The sequence below is a fragment of the Meriones unguiculatus genome (assembly GCF_030254825.1).
Source record: "Meriones unguiculatus strain TT.TT164.6M chromosome Y unlocalized genomic scaffold, Bangor_MerUng_6.1 ChrY_unordered_Scaffold_25, whole genome shotgun sequence".
Classification (NCBI taxonomy): Eukaryota; Metazoa; Chordata; class Mammalia; order Rodentia; family Muridae; genus Meriones; species Meriones unguiculatus.
In genome coordinates, this window is record NW_026843710.1 from 20,014,640 (window position 1) to 20,029,462 (window position 14,823).

A 14,823-nucleotide genomic window follows, 5' to 3' on the forward strand; every position below is an offset into this window, starting at 1 on the left:
AAATCTATCTGGAGCTTTCTCACACAATTGGGAATAGTGCTTCCTCAAGACCCGGCTATACCACTCTTAGGCATATACCCAAATTTTGCTCAAGTACACAATAAGGACATTTGCTCAACCGTGTTTGTAGCAGTTTTATTTATAATAGCGAGAACCTGGAAACAACCCAGATGTCCATCATCAGAGGAATGGATACAGAAATTGTGGTATTTTTACACAATGGAATACTACTCAGCAATCAAAAATGAGGAAATCATGAAATTTGCAGGCAAATGGTGGGATCTAAAAATGATAATTCTGAGTGAAGTATCCTAGAAGGAGAAAGACACACATATTATATGCTCACTCATATAAACCTATAAGATATGGTAATGAAATCTATACACCCAAAGAAGATAAACAAGAAAGAGGACCCACAATAAGATGATCAATCCTCACTGAGAAAGACAAATGGGATGTGCATTGGACATAAGAGAAAACAAGTAACAGGACAGGAGCCTACCACAAAGGGCCTCTGACTCTACCTAGCAGTGTATCAAAGCGGATACTGAGGCTCATAACCAAACCTTCGGCAGAGTGCAGGAATTCTTCTGAAAGAAGGGGGAGTTAGTATGATGTGGAAAGGATAGGAGCTCCACAAGGACCAAATATATCTGGGCACAGGGGTCTTTTCTGAGATGGACACTCCACCAAATAACATGTATGGCTATAACCTAGAACGTCTGCTCGGATGTAGCCCATGGTAGCTCAGTAACCAATTGGTTTCCATAGTAAGGGAACAGGGACTATATCTGACAGGAACTCAATGGCAGGCTCTTTGATGTCTCCACCCCCAAAGGGGGCCTAGTCTTGCTAGGCCACAGAGGAGGACTTTGCAGCCAGTCCTGAAGATACCTGATAAAACAGATCAGAAGAAAGGAAAGGAGGTCTTCCCCAAGTGGACTTGGAAAGGGGTACAGAGGAGATGAGGAAGGGAGGGAAGGAAAGAGGAAATGAGGGAGGGAGGGAGGAAGGGAGGGAGAGAGGGAGAGATTGGGAGAGAATGAGAGATCAGGATACAGCTGGGATACAGAGTTAATGAAATGCAACTAATAATAAAAAATAAACAAATAAAATGAAAAAAGAAAAAATACATCTATTGAGTTGTGTGTTGTTCATATACTCATTGGAATATTATTAGTCTCCATGAAAGTCTCTTAAAAAACGTGAGTTCATCCTTACCTCACCCTGCTACCACCCCAAAGAAGAATCCATCAGTCCTGAAGAGCTCTATATTTCATCACCTTGATCACAGTTTTTCTTATGCATTCATTTATTATGATTTGTTCACTTTGTATTCCCTCTGCTGCCCACTCTATCTTTTCCTTCCATTACACCCACCCTCCTTCTTCTAAACCTATGACTTTCTATAGTTTCCTGATTGGGGAGGTCTTCCACCCCCTTTTATCTGTCCCTCAATCAGCTCTCATCAAGTCTGGTTTCATAATCTTTCTCTGTGGCCTGATTCTCAGGGCACTGTTATCCTTGTGTCTTAATTCCCTCTACTCATGACACTCTTCATGCCTCCTATCCTGCAGGCTTCCCAGAGCTCTTAGAGGATGTGGAATTTCATAGGGAAATCCCATTTAGAGATGGAAGTTTTAAGGTCTCTCTCTGAATAATATCGGAATGTGGGTCTCTATATATAATCCCATTCCATGCAGAAGGAAGCATCTCTGTGGACCCAAGAACATGGCACTGATCTATCAGTTTCGGGCAGAGAGCAACATATTTTAATTACAACAGACTGGGTTGCTTGACAATTTCCGTAGGATGCCCTCTCCCAACAACTAATTTCACTGCCACCCAATCCCCCTAGTACAATAGTTTGGTCACAATAGATGCCCTTTTGGAACTTTATCCCCCACTATTAGGAGACTTCCTAATAAGTGAACACACACCATAGTTGTTTTTATGCATTGTAGTTACTTCACCCAGCATGATATTTCCTAGTTCCATCCATTAGTCTGAAAATATCATGATGTCATTTTCTTATCTGGTACTTACCATAATACTGATTTTCTTATCTGATTTCTTACCATAATACTCCATTATCGAAATATTTCACATTTTCCCCAAAGGAGATTGTCAGACCTTTTCTTTGGACCTTGGAAGTAATTTGGTCTTTAAACATTGTATTGAATGACAAAATTTCAGTATAACTATGTTCTTTTAGCCTAGAAGTCCCTCCAACTTCTTTTACTTCCAGGTAATTTGAGTTGCAATATCCACTTGGAGCTCATGTATTTACATGTTTAGTTCCAGCGAGGATATGTCTTGTTAAGGTTTGGAGGTATGGCCTTATTAGATAATATTGTTTCTTTTTTTTCCCAAATTTCTTTCTCAAACCTCTTATCTTTCTTATACAGAAGGGCTACTGATTTTTTTTAATTAATTTGCTATCTAGGCACTTTGCTGAAGGTGCAGGACTTCCCTGGTAGAATTTTTGGGGTCATGTAATTTGCAGGTAAAAGGTAAGAATAGGAAAGGATCATCCTGAGTGAGCTCTCCCAGAAGACACACATGGTATATACCCACTCATGTAGACATATAGTATACAATAAACCTACTAAAATCTGTACACCTAAGGAAACTTATCAAGAGGGAGGACTCTGACTAAAATTGCACAGATGTAGCCCATGGCAGTTCAGTGTCCATATGTGTTTCATAGTAATGGGAAGAGGGATTGACTCTGACATGGCCTGATTGGCCTGCTCTTTGAAATCCTCACCCTGATCAGGGAGCAGCCTTACCTGGCCACAGAAGAAGACAGTAGAGCCAGATCTCCTGATGAGATCTGACAGAGTAGAATCAGAAGGAAAGAGAGGAAGACCTCCCCTATCTGTGGACTTGAGGAGGGTCATGCATGGACAGGGGGAGTTATAGTGGGTTTGAGAGGGGAAAGGGAAGGGTTTACAAGGGATAAAAACTGAATAAAGTTCAATTAATAAAAATTAAAGTAAAATATTATTAAAAACACATAATTCCTTTTGTAGTTATATTATAGGAGGGTGTGCTTGGCAGGTGATATGCCCATGAAAGTGACCAAACAGAATGGAGACTCTGTCTTTTGGTCTCTTTCAATTTTTTATCTTTCTTTCTGTCCTCCATCTCCAGCTCTTTCTCTCTCTTGCTCTGTCTATATCTCTCTCTCTCTCTGCCACTTGTGGTTCAGTATGAAAAGCTGTCAGTTCTGCTAATGGACTACAGCAAGTAGACTGCTTGTTGACGAGACATCTTGGATGGTCTCTGTAAAAACATAAGCAGGGTCCCAATTAAATACTTTTTTTTTTCAAAGAGTTGCCTTGGTCAGGGAGCATTTTCCAAGTAAGTAATTCACTGAATGAGGACATATCTGTGCATTTAATAAATAATATTGGAATCTGTGATAATATGAAAGTCACATGTCAAGGCCACCTGTTGGTATAATGTTCTTTTGAAATGTACACACCTTACCCTTTTTCATTCAAGTGCTGATTTCACCCCCAACTCTCTGGTTTCAATCTGAATATTGCATTCTGATACTTATTCTGAGCATCCTGTCTCAACTGTGTGCAAACAGCCCCCCACAAAAAAAAACTAGCCCCAATGTTGTGCATAGGGAGGAGCCAGAGGAAAGGGAAGAGAGGAGGAGCTAGAGGGCAGGAAATGAGTTGGAGGAGAAAGAGCAAGGAGAGCTTGTAGACAGAGCTGGAGGGGAGATCTTGGAGGATGAACCAGACCTAAGATATCACTAAAGGTAAGTATAATGTGGAAAATCTAAATGTTATTCAACAATGAGGACTTGGAGGTTTAGGAAGGAGTAACTATTGCCTAGCATTGTGTTCTATGTTAATTAAATAAAAACAGTATCTGTGTGGTGATTTGGTTATACATATGTTTAGTATTAACAGCAGCTTTACTTAAACATAATTATTAGTAAAAATTGTCACTTACAAAAAAAGCACCCAACTAATGTAAGTATCCACACCCTTTAAATCGTACTTAAACATAATTTGTGGGGGGAGTAAGCTCCCAGTGATAAAGTCAAAACTTAAAAACGACAAACTCCCAGGTCAGTGACTTCTATTTAAGAGAGAGGTTCTTAAACCAGCCCAGGGGCAAAAGACAGCCTATTGTGGGCAGACCTGAGACTTCCATAACAAAACTGGCTTCTGCTGCAGTTTAACTGAGGGGTAAACATGCATGGCTACTTTTATACTGTGGCTGGCTCAACTGGCTCAGTTCCACACCATGGCAGGAAAGAAAGGAACTGGAGGGAAAAACAAAAAAACAAAAAAACAAAAACAAAAAAAAATTTAGACAGAGTTTGGCCTAAAAATTAATAAAAATAAATGTGCATGGCAGAGGGTGTTTTAACCCCTTTTGGCTTCATTTTGGCTGTGATAGTCATGGATCTGGTTGCAATATGTTTAATGGTGTTGGTTCTTCTCCATACCTTTACAAAGTTGAAGGAGAAAAATGGGGAAAAAAAAAAACAAGGATTGGAATACTGAGTTACAGACAAGAAAAAGGTCACCTTTCCTAGAAATTACATTAATAATGGCTAAAATTCAAATGACCAACTGGGCTTTGTTTGTTTCAGTATAAATTGCTACAACTGATCTCAAACTTAAAATTTTCTTTTCTCTTTGTTTGATTTTCATATTTCATATAAAGTCTTTGAGTTACAATGATATATATATATATATATATATATAATCAGTATCATATATATATATATATCACATATATATGTAAATGTCTGAACAAGGTATTGAAGGTACATGCCTTTCTTCCCAACAGAAAGTAAAAAGAAACAGGCAGATCTGTGAGTCCTGATCAACCTAATTTACATAATAAAAGCCAGATGGCAACTCCTGCTGTTTAGCCATTTGCAGAGATAATATAAGATTCAAAATGACAAAATTTTCCTTAAGGTTATCATGTAAAGTCTTTTTTCTTAATAATAGATGTTATGTCCTTACTGATCTAAAGGTAGGATTCACACCATTTTTTGGTTTATGTAAAGAGAAATAAAGTTACACTGCTCTGAAAACTGCCTTATTCTTTTAAACATGAGACATTTTCATGGAAGAAAAATGTTGGTTATACATAAAAAAAGACACAGGAGGCTTAAAGATGTCAAAGTACATGCCAACCTAAAAATTAAAAAATTGTTTCATGTGTTTAAAAAAATCAAAACAAGACTGTCCATTCCATATCAAAAATGGGGAAGTCAAAGATAGCCAAAAACAATGTAAATATCCAGGTACAAGATGCCTAGGGTAAATGCTAAGGGGAAGAGAGTTCATGTGCTAATGTTAAGAGAGTTTAAGTAAAGATCACCTATAAATCATAACTTTCCACTGTGTATAAAAAAGGAGCATGCCAAAAAATACCCACTATCAATGTAAAGCCAAGGTACACAATGACTAGGATATACTTAAATGCTAAGGGTAAGAGAGTTTATATGCTAATGCTAATAGAGTTTATTAACATTTGGCTAAAAAGGCATAACTACCCAGGCTATATGAAAAAGGGGCAAGCCAAGAAATAGCCAATATCAATGAAATGCCCAGGAAAAAGATACCTAGGTTATGCTTAAATGCTAAAGTAAAAGAAAGTAAAGTAAAAGAAAACAACTAGCCCCAATGGTGTGGAAAGGGAGTGCCTAGAGGACAGGAAAGAGGGAAGGAGATAGAGGGCAGGAAATGAGTAGGAGGAGAAAGGGCAAGGAGAGCTTGGAGCTGGAGTAGAGATCATGCAGAATGTGGAGCATGAACCAGACTTAATATATCACTAAAAGCAAGTATAATGTGGGGAATCTAAATGTTATGAAATTATGAGGGCTTGGAGGTTTAGGATGGAGTAACTATTGCCCAGCCTTGTGTTTTATGTTAACTAATTAAATCCAGTCTCTGTGTGGTAATATTTGGTTATACAGCTGTTTTGGATTAAAAGCAGCTTTACTAAAAGATAAAATCCATAGTAAATATTAATTCATTCTTAAAACAGCTACCTGACTTTGTTAATGAATACTTGAAAAAAATATATTACACTTTTCCTGAAATAAGAGTCTTGGACACACAAACTGTCATCTCTGGGTTGTGTTCTTTCAGCTGCCCAAATTGCGGCATGTATGCTGCTCAGCCTTTCTCTCAAGCAGGTTATAGACTTGGCCCTTTTAACAACTGTCTCCTGAAACTTTTACTAGCTTTAACTTGTTTCATGACATCAGTCTTCTGCTCAGCAAATCAGCACCTAACCATTGTGATGTCATAATAGCATTGGGTTGTCATGATGAATTTTGATGTCATGATGTCAAAATAGCATTTTGATATTAACATAGCATTAGGTGTCCTAATGTCACTGTGAAGTCTGCCTGTTTTGAAGTCATATTATCATTTGATTTCAAAATTCCATTGTGATGTCATACCAAGATCATGTCCTACACCATTGTGATGTCATAATAGCAAGGTGAATGCATAACACCACTGTGATACCATAATACAATTTTGATGTCATTGTAGCATTGTGAAGTGATAATAGCATTGTGATGTCATAATACCATTTTTATGTGATTTCAGTGTAATTTCATAATAGCATTTAGATATCATATCTTTGTGATGTTATAATAGCATTGTGATATCAAAATACCATTTTGATATAATTATTTTTTGTGGTCATAATAGCATTGTGATGTCATAATAGCATTGAGATGTCATAAGAGCATTGACATGTCCTAATATCATTGAAAATTCATACCATTGTGAAGTCATAATAGCATTGTAATATCATAAGACCATTGTGATGTCATAACAAATATGTCATAAGATAATTGTGATGTCATTATAACATTGTGATGTCATACAAGCAGTGTCATGTCATAATACAATTGTATTGTTATAATAGAATTTTAAAGTCATAATAGCATTCTGAAGTCATAACATGAGTGTGATGGCATAATAGCACTGTGATTTCATTATAGGGCTGTGATGTCATCATACATTTTGATGATATAATTGCATTGTGATGTAAAAACACTCCTGTGATGACATAATAGCATTGTGTTTTCATATAATTGTGATGTCCTAAGAGCATTTAGATATCAAAATAGCATTGTGAAGTCATAATATCATTGTGGTGTCATAACACCATTGCAATGTCATATTGTGATGTCATAATAACATTTTGAAGTCATAATAGTATTGAGATGTCATATTATTATGAGATCACAATTTATTTGTGAAGTCATAAAACAATCATATCTTTATAGAATTTTGATATCATAATAGCATTGTGATGTTATGATAAATTTTGAGGTCATAATAACATTATGACAACAAAATAGAATTGTGATGTCATCATAGCATTGTAAAGTCATACCATGGTGAATTCAAAGTAGCATTTTGATATCAAAATTTCTTTGTGAAATTATACCATAATCATGTTGTAATACCACTTAGATATCATAATAGGATGGTAATGTCATAATACCATTGTGAAGTCATAATACCTTTTTGAAGTCATAATAGGATTGTGATTTTTTAACAGCATGGTGATATCATAATAGCACTGTTACTTCATAATATCATTGTGATGTCACATCATTTTGATGTCATAAAAGCATTTAGATGTCATACCATTGTGATATTAAAATAATTTTTTGAAATCATAATAGCATTGTCATGTAAAAATAATATTGTGATATCAAATAACAATGTGATGTCATAATAGCAATGTTAGATTGTGGAGAGCCGGAGTTTGGTTGCCATGGTGCTGGCTTCCACCCTTCTAAACTGGTAAACAAGTCCTAGAGTGCATGACCGTTATGACCATTATGACAGTTGGGCAACCGTCGTCACGAGCCCAGCCCGGGGCATCATATGGGGTGATGGGTGAGCAGCCAATCAGGGGATGATACGTCATCTCACACCACTTTGGTGCGAGCAGGGCTTATATAAACAGCACCACTTCGGGGACTCCGGGTCTTCCTCCTTTCATCTTTTGACTGCAATAAAGCTTGCTGCAGAAGGATCCTGTTGTTCGCGTGCGTTCTTGCTGGCAAGACGTCCACGCGGCTTGCAACATTTGGTGCCGAAACCCAGGAACCTGCCATTGCCGGTGCCGAGGAGACCCCTCATTCGCGGGGAGGATTCAGAACTGCAGCAGCGAGATAAGTTCTGAGAGGCATGTTTGGTCTTGATTTATCTCATCTTTCACTTCAGCTAGCAGAAGCCTTTATTGCTTTCTGTGTTGTGACCATTGCCCTCGCCCTCTTTCTTTTGCTTTTGTACAAGCTTAAGGGTGACCTCGAAAGGAAAGAGATTAACAGAAAGCTAAAAGTAGGCACTAAGGGAGTGTTAGAGGAGATACAAGACAGCATGTCAGAAACAGAACGTGACAAAAGATTAGGGGCCCCAATGGATAGAAATAAAGATGTCTCTAAGAAAAAAGGCCCTTCTGTGGATGTTAAAGCCACAGGAGCGAGAGATAAGGGAAAGAACGCCCTGGGAGAGAAACATGATAAGGAGAAGAAAAAATCTAAAAAGGAGCCTCTCTATCTGACAAAAAAAACTAGAGGCTTTAGAAATTGGCAATTCTGAGTCGGAGGAGTTAAGTCCCTCCGAGGGGTCAGAGGAAGAAGCAGCTCGCTATGAAGAAGAACGATACCACCCAGATGAGCAGCCATTACTGTTGTATCAGAAGCAAAGTAGTATGAGGAACAGGAAGGGCACACTTTCTCAGTCGGCCGCTCCCATTGTCTCTAGTGCTCCTCCACCCTACACCTACACCAGGAGGCACTGTCTTGATTCCTTCTTTTCAATAAAAGATAGATATAAAATTTTTCAGACTTTTCCAGTATTTGAAGATGTGGAGGGAGGCCGTGTCCACGTACCTGTAGATTACCCTCTAGTCAAGGAACTGGCAGAGTCAGTTAATAAGTATGGGGTGGATGCTAATTTTACAATTATGCAGCTTGAGAGGCTAGGCTCTACAGCAATGACCCCAAATGATTGGCAGACTAGTGAAAGCTGCCCTCCCTAAATGGGAGTGTATTTAGAATGGAAAGCCTTATGGCATGATGCCTGTCAATCCCAAGCTAGGGCTAATGCCAATGCAGAAGACAATCAACGACGCTGGACATTTGAGCTACTAACAGGACAAGGTCCACATGTTCAGCAACAGACAGATTATGTTTGGGGAGCGTATAGCCAAATATCTGCTGCTGCAATTAAAGCATGGAAGGCCCTTTCAAAGGGCGGGACCGAGAACCATTTAACAAAAATTATCCAGGGTCCTCAGGAGTCATTCCCAGAATTTGTGGCCAGAATGACAGACGCAGCAGGCAGAATATTTGGAGACCCGGAAAGGGTCCGATCAATGATAGAGCAACTGGTGTATGAGAATGCTTCACCAGAATGCAAGGCAGTCATTACCCCCAGAAAGAGCAAAGGACTGACAGATTGGATAAAAGTTTGCCGAGGACTAGGAGGCCCACTTACCAATGCCAGCCTGGCAGCAGCCATAATACAAAACAATAACCACCCAAGTTCTGGAAACAATAAAGTTTGTTTTAATTGTGGCAAAATGGGTCATTTAAAAAGAGACTGTCGTATGTCTGCGCAAAAGAAAGTTCCTGGACTTTGCCCTAAGTGTAGAAAAGGCAATCACTGGGCTAATGAATGCCGCTCAGTCAGAGATATTCGGGGAGAACTTATACAGCACGACACCCCCTCTGAGGAGAGAGATAAAAATGTTCCAAAAAACGGACTTCAGGGCCCCAGATCTCAGGGCCCCAAAAGATATGGGACACAGGCAGACAACGGGAGGGTTTATCCAGCTGTAGAGCAACAAGAGGATCAGCAGGGTTGGACCTCTGTTCCACCTCCCAATTCTTATTAATGCCACACATGGGGGTGCAACCTGTCCCAGTGAAGTTTGAAGGCCCCCTGCCTGAAGGAAGTGTAGGTCTTATTTTGGGTCGCTACTCTCTCACTCTAAAAGGACTTATGTTCCATCCTGGAGTATTAGATCAATATTTTACGGGACAGCTCCAGGTGCTTTGTTCCTGCCCTCAAGGTGTATTTTCTATTTCTCCTGGAGATAGGATTGCTCAATTGGTCCTCCTCCCAAGCCTTCATGATTGCTTTCCATTTACCAAAACATCAAGGGGTGCAAGAGGGCTTGGTTCCACAGGAACAGATTTTGCTCATTTGGTAGTTGATCTTAAAACTAGACCTACTCTACAATTACAGATAGAAGGGAAAAGTTTTACTGGTATTTTGGACACAGGGGCTGATAAAAGCATTATCTCTTCCACCTGGTGGTCTAAGGCGTGGCCTGTTACACAATCATCCCACTCCTTACAAGGGTTGGGATATGAGGCCAGCCCTGCAATTAGTTCACGTTCTTTGATGTGGCAGGCACCAGAAGGTCAAACAGGAAGCTTCATACCATATGTTCTTCCTCTCCCTGTCAATCTCTGGGGAAGAGATATTTTGCAGGATTTAAGATTAGCATTGAACAATGAGTATTTGCAACAAGTGGTTGATATAATGAAAAGGATGGGTTATAAGGAAGGAAAAGGCCTTGGTAAACAGGAACAAGGGAAATTACACCCGATTTCACAGGAAAGTAATACAGAGAAACAAGGCTTGGGTTTTCATTAGCTGCCATTCAGGGTTCCATGCCCATATCTTGGCTCACAGAGGAGGCTGTATGGGTTCCTCAATGGCCCCTTTCCTCTGAAAAGCTGGATGCCACTACAAGGCTGGTTAAAGAACAGGTACAGCTTGGTCATTTGGAACCATCTACTTCCCCCTGGAATACACCTATTTTGTTATTAAAAAGAAGTCTGGAAAATGGAGACTTCTTCATGATTTAAGGGCCATTAATGCACAGATGCAGCTCTTAGGCTCTGTTCAGTGAGGCCTACCTTTACTTTCTGCTTTGCCTAAACAATGGAGAGTCATAATTATAGATATCAAGGATTGCTTCTTCTCCGTTCCTCTGTGTCCACGAGACAGACAGAGATTTGCCTTTACCCTACCTGCTGTTAATCATCATGAGCCAGACAAAAGATATCAATGGAGAGTTTTACCTCAAGGCATGGCTAATAGCCCCACCATGTGGCAATTGTATGTGCAGATGGCTCTTGAACCAGTTAGACAGCAATTTCCTTCCTTGTTGCTGATTCATTATATGGATGATATTCTCTTGTGCCATGAGGAGTTAGCCATTTAGCAAGATGCATATCATTTGTGGCAAAAAAAAACCTGCAGCAATGGGGATTGCATATTGCCACTGAAAAGGTCCAGATTTCTGAGGTAGGTTCCTTTTTGGGAACGGTCATTTACCCGGACAAAATAGTTCCTCAAAAAATAGAAATTTGCAGGGACCATTTGCATACCTTAAATGATTTTCAAAAATTATTAGGTGATATAAATTGGCTTAGGCCATTTTTAAAGATTCCTTCTGCTGAATTAAAACCCCTATTTGATATTTTGAAAGGGGATGCTCATATTTCTTCACCCAGAGCCTTAACACCGGCTGCAAGCCACGCCCTACGAGTGGTAGAAAACGCTTTACAAGATGCCCAATTAAAACGTGTAGATGAAACTAAGACCTTTGACCTGTGTGTTATTAAAACTAAACATTTACCAACTGCTGTATTATGGCAAGATGGACCCTTATTGTGGGTTCATCCCAATGCTTCTCCTGCAAAAATTATTAAATGGTATCCAGATGCAGTTGCTCAACTTGCACTACGAGGGTTAAAAGCCGCCATTACACACTTTGGGAAGGAGCCAAAGTTCTTAATAGTGCCTTATACAGCTCATGAGGTTCAGGTATTGACTGCTACCTCTGATACTTGGGCGGTGCTAGTTACCACCTTTAGTGGCTTGATTGATAATCATTACCCTCGACACCCTGTTTTGCAATTTGTTTTAACTCAAGAGGTAGTCTTTCCACATGTAACGTCCCAGAAACCACTTTGGGATGGACTGGTAGTTTATACAGATGGGTCAAAAACAGGAGTAGGAGCTTATGTGGTTAATAATAAAGTTGTTTCTAAGCAATATCATGAGACTTTGCCTCAAATTGTGGAATGTTTAGTAGTGTTAGAAGTTTTGACAAAATTTCCAGGTCCTTTAAATATTGTTTCTGATTCTAGTTATGTGGTAAATGCAACCAAAATTTTAGAGGCTGCTGGATTGATCAAGGCATCTAGCAAGCTTGCAAAAATTTTTCAAAAAATTCAGTTTGTCTTAATTATCAGAAAATCCCCTGTTTTTATTACACATATTAGGGCTCACTCAGGTCTACTGGGACCCATGTTCCATGGAAATGCCCTAGCAGATCGAGCCACGAAGATGATTGCATTTGCCCTCTTCTCAAATTTGGAAATGGCTAAAGAGTTTCATAAGAAATTTCATGTGACAGCTGAAACACTGCCTCATTGACTTGACATAACTAGAAAGGAAGCTAGAGATATTGTAACCCAATGTCAAAATTGTTGTCAGTTCTTACCTATGCCTCATGTTGGGATTAATCCCAGAGGAATCCATCCGCTACAAGTGTGGCAGATGGATGTTACTCACATTTCATTTTTTGGTAAACTTCAATATTTAAATGTTTCCATTGATACTTGCTCTGGAGTTATGTTTGCTTCTCCCCTGACTGGAGAAAAGGCAGCCCATGTTATTCAACATTGCCTGGAGGCATGGAGTGCCTGGGGAAAGCCCAAAATTCTAAAAACTGACAATGGGCCAGCCTATACTTCTCAGAAATTTGGACAGTTTTGTCATCAAATGGGAGTGACCCACCTAACGGGTCTGCCATATAACCCTCAGGGACAGGGTATTATTGAACGTGCTCATCGCACTCTAAAATCCTACTTAATAAAACAAAAAGGGGGAGTCAAGGAGGCTTTGCCCTCAGTGCCACGAGTGACTGTTTCCTTGGCACTCTTTACTCTCAATTTTTAAAATTTGGACAGTCAGGGCCACTCGGCGGCTGATCACCACTGCTTAGAGCCTGATAAGCCTAAGGAGTGGTCAAATGAAAGGATGTCTTGACTGGTCAATGGAAAGGCCCGGATTTTATCTTAATAAGATCCAGGAGAGCTGTCTGTGTTTTCCCACAGGAAGAAAACAATCCATTCTGGGTACCAGAGCGCCTCACGCAAAAGCTTGCGGCAGCTGAAGATGATCTTTCAACGAATATACCTGCAACTAATTCCAGTTCTTGCTTGGATCCTTCTAAATCGGGTTCCTAGTATTGTGGGGGTACAACGTTGGGCCATTTTGTCTGCATTCCCAAAGCCTATGCCAGTCAGACATAATTCATTGGTTTTTCCTAAATTTTTCTCGTCCCATACAAATCAGACGTTTTTTCCGCCTAGTCCTGTCTGTGTTTATTCCCCTTTTTTACTTGCTTTGTCCAATAATTCTTTTAGAAATTGTACCAATAAGACATGCTGGATGTCGCAATGTTGGAATGCCAGGCGTTACGCTCGTGCCCTGGTTGTTAGAGTCCCGCAGTGGATCCCAATCCCTGTGGAGACTCCATCCACCCTCTCCCTGTTTAGACAGAAGAAAGATTTTGGCATCACCACAGCCATTGTTACTGCCATCACTGACTGCAGTCGGCTTGGCAATGGCAAATTCAGTCCAAACAAGCACAACAGTAAATCAATTGTCGGCAGGTGTGGCTGAAGCCATAAACCTTCATGAATCTGCTAGCGCACAATTAAAAGGCAGATTGATGGTTCTTAACCAGCGTCTGGATCTTGTGGAAGAAAGAATAGATATTTTATCTCAATTGGCTCAATTAGGGTGTGAAAGAAAAATAGGAGCACTCTGTATTACCAGTGTACAATATGAAAATCTTACCCGAGCCGCTAATTTGTCCAGGAAATTGTCCCTATATTGTGCAGTAAATTGGTCAGAAGGATTTGAAGAAACGAAGAGCTAAGGATGGCGGTGGCGACCATTCTATTCAAGTGGATTTATTGCTCACAGATGGCTTATTATCTTGGGCTTCTTGCGCCTTTTCTTATTTTAAGGAATGGGTGGGCGTTGGGATGTTTGGCGCTGCCCTGTGCTGTGGTTTAATATTTGTCCTCTGGTTGTTCTGAAAACTCAAAACCCAATAAAAACGTGACAAGGTGATGATTGTACAGGCGCTAGCCGCTCTGGAGCAAGGCACCTCCCCCGATATTTGCTTATCCATGCTGAAAAATTAATGTTTGACAAGGTTGCCTCTGTCTTTGCAAGCACATGCCACAATCTGGATTTACAGCCCTTGCACTCCTTGGGGATCTGTTTCCCATTGCACGGGGATGGGTGTAACTCACAATTTTTCTCTTGCCAAATGATCTGGAAAGTCAGTGACGGAAGAGTGCAAATAAGTCTTCACCGACCTAAGACAGGACAGCCTCACAGTGAGGAGGTTGCTCCAATGATGGGCAACAGCTGAAGCATTGCCTTCCACCAGGCTCAGACGTTGGCTTTCTGGCATAAAGCTGTATTGACAGTATGAAGCTTATTGTTCAACCAAAATAAAAAAGGGGGAGATGTGGAGAGCCAGGGTTTGGTTGCCATGGCGCTGGCTTCCGCCCCTCTAAACTGTTCCTAGAGCGCATGACCATTATGACTGTTGGGCAACCGTCGTCACGAGCCCAGCCCAGGGCGTCATATGGGGTGATGGGTGAGCAGCCAATCAGGTGATGATACATCATCTCACACCACTTTGGTGCAAGCAGGGCTTATATAAACAGCGCCACTTCGGGGACTC

General features: G+C 40.2%; 1 pseudogene; it reads left to right on the forward strand.

The window, feature by feature from the left end:
- The first annotated feature begins 8,856 nt into the window (after positions 1-8,856).
- LOC132651751 (igE-binding protein-like) lies at positions 8,857-13,136 on the forward strand (annotated as a pseudogene).
- Positions 13,137-14,823: the final 1,687 nt, after the last annotated feature.